The following is a 17,726-nucleotide window of genomic DNA, read 5'->3' as shown; positions in this document are numbered from 1 at the left end:
CCTCATGGAGCTTATATACCAGTGGTAGAAAACAAGCAATCCTACATAATAAAATGGTAATATGTAAATTACCATCACTCCGCTACGCCCACGATTGGGCCAGCAGGAGGCACAGGGGGCGGGACTCAGGGTGGCCGGGGTAGCTGATTGGGCCAGAAGGACGCTGAGCTCGCGGCGCCTATGGCGCCGCGAGCTCAGCGTCTGTACCATGGCTGCCGGAGGCTTTCGGAAGGCCTGGGGCGCCTGCGGACAGCCAGCCGGACAGGTCCCCCGCGATCAAAGGCCAAAGCGGGGGACCTGGCCGCCTGTCTGCTCCGGCGCAAGGCCTTTCGAAAGCCTCCGCAGCGCCGGAGGCTTTCGGAAGGCCTGGGGCGCCTGCGGACAGCCAGCCGGACAGGTCCCCCGCGATCAAAGGCCAAAGCGGGGGACCTGGCCGCCTGTCTGCTCCGGCGCAAGGCCTTTCGAAAGCCTCCGCAGCGCCGGAGGCTTTCGGAAGGCCTGGGGCGCCTGCGGACAGCCAGCCGGACAGGTCCCCCGCGATCAAAGGCCAAAGCGGGGGACCTGGCCGCCTGTCTGCTCCGGCGCAAGGCCTTTCGAAAGCCTCCGCAGCGCCGGAGGCTTTCGGAAGGCCTGGGGCGCCTGCGGACAGCCAGCCGGACAGGTCCCCCGCGATCAAAGGCCAAAGCGGGGGACCTGGCCGCCTGTCTGCTCCGGCGCAAGGCCTTTCGAAAGCCTCCGCAGCGCCGGAGGCTTTCGGAAGGCCTGGGGCACCGGCGGACAGCCCGCTGGTGCACCAGGTGCATGATTAAATCATGCACTGGGCCTCTAGTAGAATATAAACAAAAGCTATATATGCCTATACCTAGATACATGCTTGGGAGACATTTTTTGAAAGGGAAGGGAGTAAATGGTGTTGAAGAGAAGGAAGCTATTTTAGATTAGGGTCAAGGATAATGGTCCTAAGCGAAGCGAGGGAAGCCAGTCACTCAAGTAGTGGGGAGGCGAAGAACATTCTAAGTAGAGGGAACAGCAAATACCCAGGCATTGAAGCAGGGATTGCTTCACAAGTGTGTCCCAGGAAAGTGATGCTGAAGAATTTTAAGAAAGGACATAGCAAGACTTGATATATAAGTTAAAGGGATAACTATGGGTGTTACATGGAGAATAGAGTATGGGGCCAGGAATGTACTAATCAAGTAAAAGGTACAGTAGCTTGATTTAGGGCGCCAGAAACAGGGTAGGTGCAGAAAAGTCATCCTCTTTGGTATATGTGTTGAGGCCAGAGCTGATGGGAGTTGTTTGGGGCAGAGACAATCAAATGTTTGTCTGAAAATCCTGTCAGACATTCTGGCACAGAGCTTGAGCAGCCAGTTGGTACATGAGTCTAGACTTCAAGGAAGACTGGGGCTGGAATTATAACATTGGAAGGCTATTTAAAAAGTGAGGCTGGAAAAAAATTACTTAAGGAGTGAGTATAGGTGAAGATAAAGAGTCCTCCCACCTGGGGCACAACCTTTAGAAGATGAGAAGAGTAAAGGATGTGGAGGAGGAGTGACTGCTGTGGTGGGAGAAAGGAAGGAGCACATGGTGGTTTTCACTTGCCCACAGCTTGAACGACATGTCACCTCTGACCCTCTCTCCACAGGTTCTTACCACACGTATCAACGTTCAGTTCATTCTTTAATGCCTGGGCCCTGTACTATCTCTGTCACAGGATTTCCCCTGAAGCTCCGACATGAACCACTCACCTCTCTCTGAGAAGATATTCTGTAGAGCATCACTCTTCTGATTGTTTTGTACTTCAAATATGGGTTCTTGTTCTTCCAAAATCTTTAAGCTGATGAGAACATGGAGTAACCTTCCATTTAGTTTGCCTTTTTCTTTGCACCCTGCATATAGTGAAAGGACAAAAAATTTAGGTCTGTACCAATCAAATACAGTTAGGAGAGTCAGCAAAACCCCAGAAGGCAACCCAACTATAACTTACCACTTGAAAGTAAGAAAGAAAGAAAGAAAGAAAGAAAGAAAGAAAGAAAGAAAGAAAGAAAGAAAGAAAGAAAGAAATGTCTACACTTCTACTGGCACTAGAGGGTCACTTAATCTCTATTCGTTAAATACTAATGGTAGCAACAGAAGACATAGAACTATAAATCATCAAAATTAAATCTTATACTTGTATTGAATTATGGAATTGTGAAATTGAGGCAAAGTCTCTATCTCTATATATAAAAGCCTAATATGCAAAGTGTCCCCTTGGGAGTTCAATTGACCAGGCAACCACTAGGGACCCTACCTGTGCACAAATTTGTGCACTGGACCTCTAGTTTTATATAAAGAATTAGGAATCTTATTCATTTCTATTTATATAAAATCCTAAGCGACCATTGCAACTGAACGGAAGACCGAACAGGCTGCATGGGGTGACCAGGCCAGGAGGAGGGTTATTGAGGGGTGACCAAATGACCGAGCAGCAGGCTGCATGGGGCGACCCGGCTGGCAGAGGGGGGGCAGTTGGGGGCAACCAGGCCAGCGGGGGGGGGGGGGGGAGGGAAGACAGTGAGGGGTGACCAGGCTGGCAGGGGGGCAGTTGGGGGTGACCAGGCCAGCAGGGAGTGGCAGTTAGGGCAATCAGGCAGGCAGGCAGTTGAGCAGTTAGGAGCCAGTGGTCCCAGATTGTGAGAGGGGTTTCCGACTGCCAGTTTAGGCCTGATCCTGGAGACATCAGACTATCTCCAGGATCAGGCCTAAACTGGGAGTCAGACATCCCCCGAGGGGTCCTGGATTGGAGAGAATGCAGGCTGGGCTGACAGGACACCCCCCCCCCCCATGCATGAATTTCATGCACCAGGCCTCTATTATTTATTTATTTATTTATTTATTTAATTTTTTTTCATTGTAGCACTTATTTTTCTTTTATTAAGGTAGTAGAAGCCCGGTGCACGAAATTCGTGCACGGCGGGGGGTTGTCCCTCAGCCCAGCCTGTACCCTCTCCAATCTAGGACGCCTGGAGGGATGTCCGACTGCCCGTTTAGGCCCGATCCTGGTGGGATTGGGCCTAAACGGGCAGTCGGACATCCCTCTCACAATCCAGGACTGCTGGCTCCCAACTGCTTGCCTGCCTGCCTTCCTGATTGCCCCTAACCGCTTCTGCCTACCAGCCGGATCACCCCCTAACCACTCTGCTGCCAGCCTGGTTGATGCTTAACTGCTCCCCTGCCAGCCTGTTTGCCCCCAACTTCCCTCCTCTGCCAGCCTGGTCACCCCTAACTGCCCTCTCCTGCAGGGTTGATCACCTCCAACTGCCCTCCCTTGCAAGCCTGGTCCCTCTCAACTGCCCTCCCTTGCAGGCCTGGTCCCTCACAACTGCCCTCCCTTGCAGGCCGGGTCCCTCACAACTGCCCTCCCCTGCTGGCCATCTTGTGGTGGCCATCTTGTGTCCACATGGGGGCAGGATCTTTGACCACATGGGGGCAGCTATATTGTGTGTTGCAGTGATGATCAATCTGCATATTACTCTTTTATTAGATAGGATAGAGGCCTGGTGCACGGGTGGGGACCAGCTGGTTTGCCCTGAAGGGTGTCCCGGATCAGGGTAGGGGTTCCCTTGGGGCATGGGTCGGCCTGAGCGAGGGGCCTGTGGTGGTTCGCAGGCTGGCCACGCCCCCTGGCAACCCAAGCAGAGGCCCTGGTATCTGGAATTTATTTTCCTTCTACAATTGAAACTTTGTAGCCTGGGGTGGCAGCCATTTCTGGGGCGGCAGCCATTTCTGTGGCAGTTAATTCACCTTCTACAATTGAAACTTTGTAGCCTTAAGCGGGTGAGCCCAGCCAGGGTGTGCGGAAAGCTTTGCTTCCCCTGTTGCCGCCGGCAACCCTGGCCTGCTCTCTCAAGCTCCATTCTGCCGCCATTTGTTTGAATTTGTTTACCTTCTATAATTGAAACTTTGTAGCTTGAGTGGAGGCTTAGGCCTGCAACGGCTATGGAAAGCTTGGCTTGCTCCGTTACCTGGGAAACCTTGCTCTCTGTGGCTGTAGCCATCTTGGATCGAGGTTAATTTGCATACTCGCCCTGATTGGCTGGTGGGAGTGGCTTGGCTGGTGGGCGTGGCTTATGTAGCAGAGTGATGGTTAATTTGCATATTACCATTTTATTAGAGAGGATTATATGTGTACATATCTTACCATTGCTCCCCGCCCACCCCACTCCCATATATGCCCTCGCCCCCCAATGTTTTGCATCCATTGGTTATTCTTATATGTATGAACTCAAGTCCTTCGGTTGATCTCTTATCTAGTATTTATTATAGAACTGTTTATGGAGCACCTTTTGGGTGTTGGGAATAAAGCAGCAGATAAAAATCTGGGCTCTTATGGAACTCACATTCTATTAGTGAGAAATATGGACCCTAAAGAAAATCAATGCCAAAAAAAATAATAGTAAATGAAGGAAAAACTCACTATTTAAAATGGGGTGATCAGATACTACCAAGGGCTAGCCTTGTCAAAGTAGTTATATGCTGCATTTAAGAAATTTTTGGCATATCTTAAATTTTGTCAATTTGTCAACCTTTGAAGTTGGAGTTGTGTTTTAGTCATAGTCTGATGTCTCTAGGAGCCAAGTCTATTGAATGAGGTAGATGACCAATTGTATAATTCTGGTTGAGGCCAAAATAATAGATGACTACAAAGTATATTTCCTGCAAGGTTCATCAACTGGTTTTGGGGGAAATATGAAAAAGAAATTTCAAAAATTCTCTGAGTGTCTGGCATAGAATAAGTACTCATTCTATGTTTGAATAACCAAACCATCACTATCTAGTTTCTTAAGAAGTCTTAAGAAGTCTGCTTTGAAGTCAATGATATTAATTTGAACTCTGCTGGTTTTTTTAAAATAGTCACATTAGTTTGTAATCACATATTATTAGAAAGCTCTGTTTAAAAAACTATATTGTTATAACTTACATATTTTTAACCAAAGTCTGTTGTAAACATTCCAGACTAAAGATCAAATACAATGTGGATTTCAAAGTGAGTTAAAAAGTTCAAAGCGGAATTCATTCTCAATATGTTAAAAAGTAACATTCCAAAGTCCTAAATGTTATTTTTATGTAAAAGTTAAGTATGGAAAATAAAGACATGTGGTCCCTTTACAAATAATTTGTGATGTTGGATTTTGGCAAAAGCCTTTGGGAAAATTCAGAGGCAATACAAATAAATGTTAGTAAGTAACTGCATCAAACATGAGAGAAACAATTTAGATTGAGGGGGGAAAATCCCAGTTGGAGAATAATCCCATATTTGGATATTTCACTCATTCATTGAATAAGATTTGTTTTGCCTATAAGAAGGCAGCACGAAATTTGCAAACAAAACTTATATTGAAATCCCAGGTTTGTTGCTCACTAGTTGTGTGACTTTGGCAAGCTGTTAACTTCCCGTAACCTCCGTTTCTTCATCTATAAAAAATTGGAATGGTTAATTTTTTATATAAATAATAGGGTTAATTACAAATAACAGAAAATTCACAGCTAACTACTATAAACAACAGAGAATTTGTCAGCTCACAGAAATAAAGTGTGCCAAAGTGGGACAAGCTTCTGGGTTGATTTCATTCAGAAGTTCTCAATCTTTTTTTGTTGTTGCTGTTGTAAATTATACATAACATGACATTTGCCATTTTAACAATTTTTAAATGTGTAGTTCAGCAGCATTAAGTGCATTCACATTGTTGTGCAACCATCACCTCTGTCCAGCTCCAGAAATTTTTTATCTTCTCATATTGAAACTATGTACCTGTGAAACAGTAATGCCCTGTTTCCCCCTTTCCTCCGATCCTGGTAATTACTACATTATTTTCTATAAACTGGAGTGTGAATGGTTATTTTCAATGCATGAAATTTGCCAACCACAAAGCTAATACTCAGCTAATAGCGGTGGAAAGAGTGCCTGCATATGAGCAGTCATAAACTAAGACTTTCAGCCTAAGGCTAGTGAAACAACTTGGGAAGGAACTAAAGGGTCGGATAGAGGAGCTAAACACCGAGTACAAAGATAAGTGGTCAAACATTGGAAGGAGATGCACCTGTGAAGTATTTCATGCCAACCTGTCATGAAATCGGGAGCCAGAACAGTGTTTACACTTTGAGTCTCCAGTTGGCCCTCACCTCCATGGCTGTGAAAGTCTTCCAACTGGTCATCTCACCATCAGACTCATCCTCTCCAATCCATCCCCCAAATGGCCATTATTGTAATTTTCCTAAAGCATCAATGTTTCATTCCTGCTTCAGATTCCTCAACAGTGAGCAGAGAATTTCCAAGAGAAAACTCAAGGCTCCCCTGGCCTAGAAGTGAGCTAGGAAACAGACTCTGATCCCAGTGGTAACTATGGAAACCTGGTGACGATTAAAGTTAGATCAAGCTGAAAGGTGTAATGAGAATGCATGCCTGCAATATAATACCTGAGTGGAGATTGGCACCCTGAGATCTCCTCCCGCAAAGGTTTTGAACTCTAACCAAACCAACAGAGATGAGTGTAATGTAGAAGATGCCCTAGAGGAGCAAAAGAAATGCATGTTCTCAAGGCCATGGTCTTCAGGAGAAAACCACTTGATGGTTTGAGTTCGAGTTGCACAAAATGCACTGGAACTATGAGACACCCTAGGTACATCTCACACTGTACATGGAACAGTGAATCATATATGAGGGGAAATCAGAGCCTCGGAGCCTCTGCTTCCAATTAAAGAACAGCACAATTGCGTAATTTAGAAATTGAGTAGCAGTGATTTCATTAAGGATTTTAACAACTTGGTTTAAAAAAACACACGTTTTCCTGAGTATAAATTTGGAATTAGATGGAAAGAATTTGTTTTTACCATGTTGGACCTAAATTAACTTGGCCAAAGTTTAAAACGTAAAATAAAGAATACGGCAGGAAGAAGATTGTGGTTTTAATTATATTTTTAGAAATAAAATAACTTATTTTATTTTTTAAAGAGTGTGGTTTTAATTTTAGTTTTTAATTGAATGTTGTCTCAAAATAGATGAACATTAAAACATGACCCATACCTACCTATTCATATTGAGTTAGTATGTCTAAATTATCAAGATTTCTTTATGAGTGAGTGATTATAGATAGAAATATAACATAAAATAATATTTTAAATCCAGAGATTATGTATAAAGTATTTTTTAAAAGAACAAATACTTTATTATGTGTAAATGAATAATATTCACCCAGTTTATTGAAATATCACAAGTGCTTAGAGAGAGATTTGAAACTATTTGTTCTATAGATGTTCAGAGTGTGACAACCTGACATGTTTAAAAGAACCAATTTCTTTCCTGTGTAATAGTGCTAGTTAAATGTTCTCCCAACTATTCAAACTCAATTTAATTCAATGGGCAAAACAACCAGTTGATTTTTCCCCTCCCTTTTCCTCACTGTGTTTTTCCAGCATATTCTTTCTTATGTCCAAATACTAGATAACATTTCCGTTTACTAATAAAGAAAATGTTACAAATGTAGAGCTGTTCAAAGATGAAGAGAGATGCCTGGAAAGGCAGTAAGCTCCTTGTTGGATTAAATGTTAAAATATGGATTCATTAGCAGAGAATTTAAGCATTAGGTGAGTGGTTAATCCAGGTGAATGTTTAGCCTTGAAAATCCTGGGAGTCTATGGTTTCTATAATTACTATGCATGAGTTGATGCAAAAAATTTTTACTCCTTTTGAACAAAGAAAAATTTACATGAAAAAACAGAGATGTCAGAGTTGTCATATAATGGTACAAGGTAGGAATCACATGTCATCATAACACAAAAATAGTGGAGTTGTCCATTAATAATGTTGATTCCCAAACATTCTTTACTATATAATAACTTTGTCCATCAATTAGTACCTTTAGCAAGAAATGGTGAAGAAATATTGAAATTACATGCAAAGGTATTAAAAAATAAGCTGACAGAAGAGAAGGTCAACAAAAATGAAAAAATGATGGGTACTTCAAGTGAAAATTATTTGAATATCAATAGATTAAAATAAGTCTCTCAGGAAATCAATTAAGCCATTGAAAATCCATTGAATAAGCTTTAAAATGTGATCCTTATTGGTACTGTGCTGTACAAGTCCAACTGTGAAGTGATGGATACTGGATCATGTTATGCAATTTTGTTGGGATTTGTTGGAAAATTTTAATTATCTCTCAAATCAACAGCTGACTCTCTTTGATCATTCTAAGAATTTAGTATACATTTGTCATTACAACTAAATTTTCCAAATTTAAAATAAAATAAACTTCACATTTTTCTCTCAGATTTTAAAAAATGTTGCAAACAAAATTTAAATGATTTGTTGTGACATTTAGTACCTGTTGAGATAGATTAATTTTGGTGGCCTTCTCTCAGGATTAAATTTTTATTGAATAACAAAAACCTTCAAGGGGAGCTCCTTAAAACAATCTGAAAAGAGACATGTAAAATAAGATGCATTGTATCAATAATTTAAAAAAATTAATCTTTCCCACCCTATGAAAATTGGCAGCAGAAACAACAGATATATGTCTTCCTCAAAGGGAAAAGTCTAAGCCTGTTGTGTCCAGAAGCATCTTCAGAAATCTAAGATAATTTCATTAATTAATTATACTGAAAACAGTTTATACCAAGGTGGGAAGCATCCCCTGGGATGTCAGTCACTGAAAGCAATTAAGGGTGCCCATGGATCATAGTTTTAGGTGATTCAATATAGGTACCTAGATTCAAGTATCTATTCCTGAACTAGATCTGTCCCAGCTCTGCCTATGACCTCTGTTTTATGAACCCTGGGCCTCTTGAGCTACCGCTAGTGTTTTAAGGTCCAGCACATCAGTCTGAGTGCCTATTGGAATCCATTACTATTCCTGAAATCCTCACAGGTATCACCTAAGATTCTTAAAGTAAATTTATCTCTACCCCAAGGTTCTCCCTTAACAGTGAATTACCAAGAAAGTCTGCCTTGGACAGGCATAACCTCCAGCTTACTCTGGAACCCAATTGGGCCCTTTCCTCAGTACAGAGTAATGTTCCAGGGGAGATTTGGGTGGTCAGGAAATCCTGGCACTGAGGGAGAAATTTGGGTCTTCTCAGAATTGAACTAGGAAGACTTTGGAAGCAGTTTCAGATAAGAGAGAGTCACAAGTATAGACTAGAACCCAAAGACCAGCCCAAACAGCCTTTCAAGACCTTTGGCCTTTGGGCCAAGGCAGCAAGGTGAAGCTTCTGAAGAACAGGCCCTGAGGTAGCATTCCTCTTGATGGAAGTTTTTCACTTACTTGCTCACCATTTGGAGAAAGGGCTTAACCTCTGGCTGCCTCCCCTTCTTACATAATCTGCTCAGGACTGAGGGCCCAACCCTAGTTGCTGGTTGCTTATTTGGAGGAAGAGAATTTTAAATTCTGGACTTTGAATTCTTTAACAGCTTATCTGGATGACTTGGTATCATTTTCCTCTATGTTGGTAAATTCATGCCAAATGTGTTTATTTAATATGATGACTTTTTCATGAAGTAATATTGACAAAATCTTCAGCTACCTATCTTGCTCCTACATAATTAGTTCTCCTTGCCTTGGGAATAGGAAGCCTGGTCCCTTATTTGCCTCTGGCTCTAAACAAACCCAGTACAAGCCTTGAGAGCTCCTCTGTGGAGCATACCAAGACAGTGTCTCACACTCTCTGGAGTTCATCATGGAAATGTGACAGAGATGAAAAATATGCAGACCCTTCTCTGTGTCTGTCTTCCAGACGCCCTGTGAGGGCTGGCAAAAAATGTTCTTATTCTTCAAATATTCACTGGCATGTGTTTGTGTAGTAAAATTATGTTTGGGGTTTGTATTTGTGTGTTTTTTTTTGTGTGTGTGTTTTTTTCTTAAATGAACATCTGTTATTCTCTTTGGGTCCAGAGTTTCTGAACCCAACTGGGCAGGGCAACTTGGCTTCCTCCACCACTTCTGCAGAGTCACAAATGGAGCCTGTCTTCTGTCAGCTGCTTCTCACCTCCCACAGTTCTTCTGGCTCTGAGAGGCTCAGGGGTGTGCCAGTCACCTCCCACATCTGTTCTGGCTCTGAGAGGCTCATGGGTGTGGAGGGAGGGGGTCAGGGTCAGCTTGTTCTGTGCACATGGCCTATGGGAGTTCCAGAAGCAGGGATATTTCATTAAGCGGCTCTGATCAGCTATTACTGACTGCTAGTTACAGCCCTGAGGGGATATGAGGCCGGCAGGCAGTCTGGCATGTACCTTTGAGAATGGTGAGTCATAGCAGCTTAGTTTTTCAAACAATTGTTTTTATCTCCTGGTGTCTCCCCTATTTCTATGATATGAGATTGTAGAAAACGTGACCCCCTACGAAGGCAAATGAGAGATGTGTTTACAAAGAGTGCTTTAGATTCACCAAAGAAATGTGATTTCTTTGGATCTATATTATGAAATTCGTAGTATTCAAGGAAGAAGTTAATTTTCTACCTGCATCAGTATCACCAAATACAAAAATACTTCAAGTTCCCAAGACCATTCCAACTCTGAGAGCTTCAGGACCCTGGATTTCAAGATGACCAAAATATAAAAGTTCAAAAGATCTCTCTGGTACCCGTCAGCAAGGTTATATCAATAGTCAAAATGATCCATTCGACACACTGTCGTAGGATGAGTGCTCCTCTCCTGACTCCCACCTCCAGTTGTATTATTGTCTTGCTCAAATTTATTTTTTTTAAAAAAACATGTTTTTCTTGACTTTAGAGAGGAAAGGAGAGGGAGAGAGAGAGAGATACAAACATCAGTGATGAGAGAGAATCATTGATCAGCTACCTCCTGCAACACAGGCATGTTCCCCTGACTGGAATCGAACCTGGGACCCTTCAGTCTACAGGCAGATGCTCTATCCACTGAGCCAAACCAGCTAGGGCAATTTTTATGTGGCTTTCAGCTGTCTAAAAGATAGGTCATACGCTTTAACTTGGCATTCAAAGTCCTTTAGGATTTGATCTCAAACTACTTGTCCAAACTCTTGTTAATGTATAAAAACCATTGAAGCCTGTAAAGAATTTTTGTGAGTTTATTTGAGCCAAACTGTCTACATATGCCAAGAAGCAGAACCTCAACGAATTTAGATAATGCTCCGGAAAATGGTGGGTTACATCTGTATTTATACATTGCAATCAAAGGAAGGGACGTAGGTGGGTTACATGAACTCCACTGGTGATAGACCAGAGAGGCGGGAGAAAGCAAAGCAGGGAAACCCCTGAAATTGGATAAAAAGTAAAATGATAGACACATACTTAGGTGGGTGAAGGAACAATTAACATAATAACAATGAAGGAATTTGTGGTATCTGCCCTGGCACCCAGGCACATTTGGTTGTGCCCCAGGGGCTCCAGAAAAAGGGAAGTTACCCAGACATTTCAAGGATATGTTATTATAGATGCAAAAAGACAGATAGGCTCAGTTAAGGTAAAGGTTGACCTTGTCAGTGAAGATGCCGGCCTAGGATATAACTGCCCACCATAACTGCTTTTAGTTAAAGTTTAATTTCAGACCATCCTTTATGGTTACTTCAGGTCTCTGAGTTTGCAAGACCACCATGCAGGCCTCCCCTGAGCTTGTCAGGTTAGCATGTGGCCCCTTTCGTCCACACTCTCATCGCCCAATACTGCCATTAATGCCTCCTTCAATTTAACCAAAATGCACCACATATTGTTTCTTTGTTGCCCCTTGTTCCTCCACTTCCGTACTTTGGCTTTTCTGTTTCCTGATCTTCTCAAGTCCAGAAGCTCCCTATCTGTCAAGGCCAATTCTTCTGCACCTGCTCCATAGAGTCTTCCCTGAGCACTCCCACCTGAGCCTGCTTCTGCCTCCTCCAAATAAGCAATTACTTTCCCACTGTTTCTTAAAGCACCTCTCAGTATTTTCCGCCTGGAATAATAGCTCACAGTGCCCAGTTGCCCCACCTTTCCCCCGCAGGGGCAGGCAGAACTTGTGTCCAACTCATCTGTGTACATTCCCTAGGGCCTTGCAATTAGCACATGCTTGATAAATTTGTGTTACAGATACAGCAATGGACATTTATAGAGAGCTTCAAAATTTCCAAAGTGGATTCACATTCATTAATTCATTTAATTCTCATAAGTGGAAGTAGAAGAACAGGTGTTCCCTTTATTACAAAGGAGAATAGAAAGGGAGCTAATTTTTAATCAGAAATAACACAATGGAATACTATGCTTCGGTAAAAAAGAAGGAATTCTTACCATTTGCAACAGCATGGATGGAACTGGAGAGCATTAGGCTAAGTGAAATAAGCCAGTCAGAGAAAGATACATATCACATGATCTCACTCATTTATGGAATATAACGAACAACATAAACTGATGAACAAAAACAGATCCAGAGACAGAGAAGCATCGATCAGACCGTCAAACCTCAGAGGGAAGGTAGGGGAGGGTGGGAGTAAGGGGGAGAGATCAACCAAAGGACGTGTATGCATGCATATTAGCCTAACCAATGGACACAGACAACAGGGGGGTGAGGGCATGAGGGGGGAGGGTTGGGGAGTAATGGGGGGATGAGGACACATATGTAATACCTTAATCAATAAAGAAATTTAAAAAAATAAAATGAAAAAAAAAAGAGAAATACCTTTCACCTATTTATCAAGCTATTGTTCGTGTCATTCTAAAAGTCTGTCTCTTCTGCCATATTGTTAAGCTGGAGCTCAGGAACCATGTCTACTTGTTCACTGTTGTTTCCAGTGCCTAACACGTTGCCAGACATAGTGTAAAATCTCATTAAATATTTGCTAAATGAATGAATAAATGAGTGAATACTGTGAGACAAGCAGTGACCTGAATGTTCTACATTCACTGTTGTAATCTCACAGCAGGTATCATCTCCATTTCACAGGCAAGGACACACAGCGCTTACCTGCCTAGCTGGAATTGAAACCCAGGTCTTATAATTATAGAGGTCTTGTGTTTAACATCACACGGTTAGTGTCCCATGAAGTGCCTTTATGTTGTGTTTCTTTTGTTGTTGTGTTTTCACCCTTAATTGATTTATAATTCTGTAAAAATAATGAAATTTTCAAGAGTTGCTATAAATTTTAAATATTTAACTCTGTTAATTACTGGCATCAAAGGATCAAAATAGTGGGTAGAATATTAGTCATTATTGCCAAGTCCAATAGTGTCATTGTGTGAGAGGAGATGGGAGTGCATTCTTGGAAGGCAGGAAGTAATTTTCTAAAGATTTCTCTATCTCTCCTGCAATTCTCTGCTTTTGATCTAAGAGTAATAAATAAATTCTCATCACAATATATTTTGTCCTAAGTGATCAGGAGAAATATTTATAGTTAAATTTGGTCATTGTTTTTGAAGAGAAGAAACAAACATATATTGAGCAAACACTTCATGCCAGGACTTTATTCAAGTGAATCATCTGATAAGGCTGGTATTACTATCATATTTATTTTACAAGGGAGGACATTATTGCTTTTGTTTCTAAGCATGATTTATTTTAGTATCTATTAATATTACATTTTAATTTGTCATTGAATTGTACAAATATGCTTTTTCTTTATTTGAAATTTGGTGAAAGATTTTTTTTCTGATTTAACATTTTTTATATCCAAAGTTAAAAGGAGAAACTTAAAATTCTGAGTCTTCTTTCATAGTGTTTTTATACTGTGGTCAAGTCATTAGGCTTAAAATTTTGTGTTTGGTTAACATGAGCATGCAAAAATAAGAATTAGTGTCTAACTACTATTCTTACTATATAATATGTTCGTTTTCCTTTTGTCACAAGATTAACATATTTCCTTTACTTCTTTTCAACATAGATTTGGGAAGTCAAGTCTGAAACACTTCTTTTGAAAGGTCCTGTGTTTCAACTACCTTGATTTCTAAGAGGAAGTTCAGTTTATTTAAATTTTACAAATCTCCGTTAATCTACCTTTACTACCTGTTAACTAATTTACATCTTTAATATTTACCGTGCCTTTAGGTACAATGTGTCTTTCTTTATTTTTGTGCAGATCTCAATTACTAAACTACTGGTAAGCAGTTAGTCATTCACACAGTGTATTACATCAAAACAAAAGACCGTAAGACCAAAGCTCTGTGTTCTATTACCATTCCCTTGAGCCCTGCTTGGTAGCTACAGCATGTTTCTATCATTGTGATATGTACTTAAAGAAAGCTTTTAAAAACATGGTAGATTAGCAACGTCTAATCATCCTTGGATAAAACCATTACTCTTAAAATGTGATCCAAAACTGACATCACACATAATCTTTTGTAGAAATTTCTGTTCTTGTGACTACTCTTGCAGTGCAAATTTTTTATGTGAACCTAAATTAAAAAAAAAGAAAAACTGTTGAAAGTATATCATCTCATGTCTTCTACTACAGTCTTTATAATGTCATTTCAAATTTGTTGCCAAGCATTTTTACAGCAAGGGCCCCCATGAAAGAGACATCTGCAATGAGAGTTTGTGACATTGAAATGTCAACTATAGGAAGAATAAAAATGGACTTTCGAAATAGAGTTTTCTAAATAATTGCATTAATTAAATGGAAGCAGAAGTTTCTTTTCTAAAGATGAGGGAGTAGTCTTTTCTTCGATAGGCCCACATATCCACACATATGCCAGGGCTCTAGGGCAGTTCTGCAGAGTTCCCAGATCCAGAGACATCAGCATCCTTTAAGAACCACAAGGTAAGAGAAGGGGTCCTTGAAAGTGCCTCTAAATCTCTGTCCATTCACCTGCCTCATCTGCCTACATGTAATAAACGCAATTTCCTTTCTTTATCATAGTCCTTAGTCCTGACCCCTTGGGATTTACTGTTAAATGTCATATCTTGGTCATCAGGTTTAATATCACTCTACTTCGGTTGTCTGATTCTGGCCATGGTAGAGCTCTGGCCTATTTCCAGTCATTACTCCCCATCTACTCCTCCTCTCCCACTGAAATTTCCCATCATAATAGCTATTTTATGCCTTTTCCTATTCTAAATAGGTATAACCCCAGCTGATTGACCCTTAAGTTTATGGCAAGATATACCCAGTGAGTGCATAATATAATGAAAGGAGATAATGTTTTTAAAGGAATTAGTTGTCTAACTAATGTCATATGAGAGTCTATAATCCCTTTAACTTCTATCATTTTGCCTCCAGCTCTCTTTCTTGCTGTACTCTTCTTCTGACATGAATCAGAATAAATGAAAGAGGAGGAATAAAATAATACCACAATATCAAAGGAATAATACTGATACCTTCAATTGGTGAGGAACAAATCAGAAATCCATGAGGATCAGTTGAAAGATATAAACAAATTTTATACAAACATTATAAATTAATTTAAATTCTCTATTTCAGTAACTAAAGTGTGAATTTTAGGAAACATCTTGCAAAGACCATGCACTGAGCACTATACCTTTCTTTGATAAGTTGGCCACATCAGAAATGTTATGTACAAACACTAAGTGAGAGACACAACTTCAATGCAGCCTAGGACTGAGATTTCCTAGAAATCTCCAGTCATCCTTGCATGAAGATCTTTGTGTGGGATTAAAACAGGAGATGCATGTTTATTCATGCAGATTTGGCCTCTTTTATCAGGAATTCTTCTAGAATTTTGAGAATTTTTTAAAAAGACAATAATTTTAAGATAATGTTAAAGAACACAACCTAAGAAGATACATCAGAAAGTTAGCAAAAATAAAGAAGTGAATTTAATAAGTATCAACTGAGAGATGGCAGACATTCTAAAAAAACAAATTTTTAGTTGTATTTTTGAAATTGTTGTGCGCGGTGACAGTTTAGTTGTTTAACTTTGCCGCCATCTTGGTTCCTCCTCTAAAAAAACAAATTTTTATAGAAGAACCTGAAATAACAAGAAAATGATTTTCCGAAAATTTGGAATTTGACCAGAAGAACATTTTTTAAAAATAAGCTAAAAATATCCATATAAAGAGGTAATTGATCAATTATCAAGTAGCAGGGATTTCACAATGCCTTAATATCTAAATATTTGGAAATATTGAGATACTTAATGGTATAGGCCCTATAATTTAATTCTTTTTTAAAGAATAATAATGTAAATATGGCTATATTTGATATTATCAAGTTTCTATGACTGTTAATAATAAGATGGAGGTGGAATTAATAAAAAAATGATTGGAGGAATCATGGCGTTTGGATTGGAGCAAAGATATGAGTCAAAAGTCCATTGTCATGGAAGTCTAGCTTTCTAGAGTTTAGTTTCTGGGCCAAAAACTTAAAATTATTCGGGAAATGTAATAAAAGAAATTAGATTTCATAGCACAAAAGGGGCATATTTACATAATTGAAATGACCTTTGAAATTTTTATAAAATATAACTTAAAAAATATATTTTTTGACTTCGAGCAAGAGGAAGGGAGAGGGACAGAAATGAGAAGTATGACAAAGACTGATATTTGTCTTTCAATATTCATTCTCCCCTCCTTTAGTAAAAAGAAACCTATATTGTTGCTTAAAGTATAGAAAAAAATATATATGCTCAATCTCTATTTCAGCTAAGGCTAACCATGTGATTAATTTTGGTCCATATGGCATTAGTAGAAGTTTTATGTGGCATTTTAAGAGTTCTCTTTAAAGATCAAAAAACTCTACTTTGCTCTCCCTTCATCTGCTGGTTGAGCTCCAACAGCCATCTTGAACCATAGGAATAAAGACCAGCCCCTAAGTAGGTTGGACCAGAACCTTGCAGAAAGATCATTCCTGATGATCATAATGTTGATAACATTCCTGGACTCATTTTATGTGAGAAAATGACACTTACAATTTTTAAGGCACTTGTGTGCTGCGGGGAATACAGGGAGTAGAAAGAAGTGGTCCATGTTATTCTCAGGTGAACCTAATCCTAACTGATATATTTTATTTTTATTATCTCCTTTCCCGTCCTCTGCTGGAATGAGGTGTTGGGTTTGAGGGAAAGTTGGAGATACGTGGGATGGTAATAAATCAGAAGGTTAGGCATTTGTTACAGCTGCAACCTGTGGGCAGGATTCTCCAGAGAAAAAATGAACAAGAAGTCCCTATTTTAAGCCCCTATTAAAAGCCCCTTTTGCCGAAACCGGTTTGGCTCAGTGGATAGAGCATTGGCCTGCGGACTGAAAGGTCCCTGGTTCAATTCCGGTCAAGGGCATGTACATTGGTTGCGGGCACATCCCCGGTAGGGGGTGTGCAGGAGGCAGCTAGTCCATGTTTCTAGCTCTCTATCCCTCTCCCTTCCTCTCTGTAAAAAATCAATAAAATATATATATTTTTAAAAAGCCCCTTTTAATACAAGACAGAAAATTAATATATCGGCGTAATTTTTTCTTTCTTTTCTTAATTCCAAGTGTGTGTGTGTGCAATTTCGAGTATGTTACAATTCTGCTTTTCTCATGAAGTAAAATCTCAGTTTTAACATTTTTCATTTATGTGATTAACCCCCAGGAAATCCTAAAATCTGAGTCCCTGTGTCTGTGTTCAATTTTAACTGAATTCTAGCCAGTTCTTTATTTCTGCAGGCAAATTCCCCAGCAACATGGATTCCCAGAAAGAAAAGTACAGTTGTGGCCAAAACTTCCTGTTTTTGAACAAACAATAAGAACAGTTGTGGTCATACCTCCTGTGGCTTATATCTGGCTGGTGACAGACAACAGTAAAAAAAAAAAAAAGCAT

This window comes from Cnephaeus nilssonii (assembly GCF_951640355.1).
Source record: "Cnephaeus nilssonii genome assembly, chromosome: 3".
Classification (NCBI taxonomy): domain Eukaryota; kingdom Metazoa; phylum Chordata; class Mammalia; order Chiroptera; family Vespertilionidae; genus Cnephaeus; species Cnephaeus nilssonii.
This window is presented reverse-complemented; position numbering follows the sequence as displayed.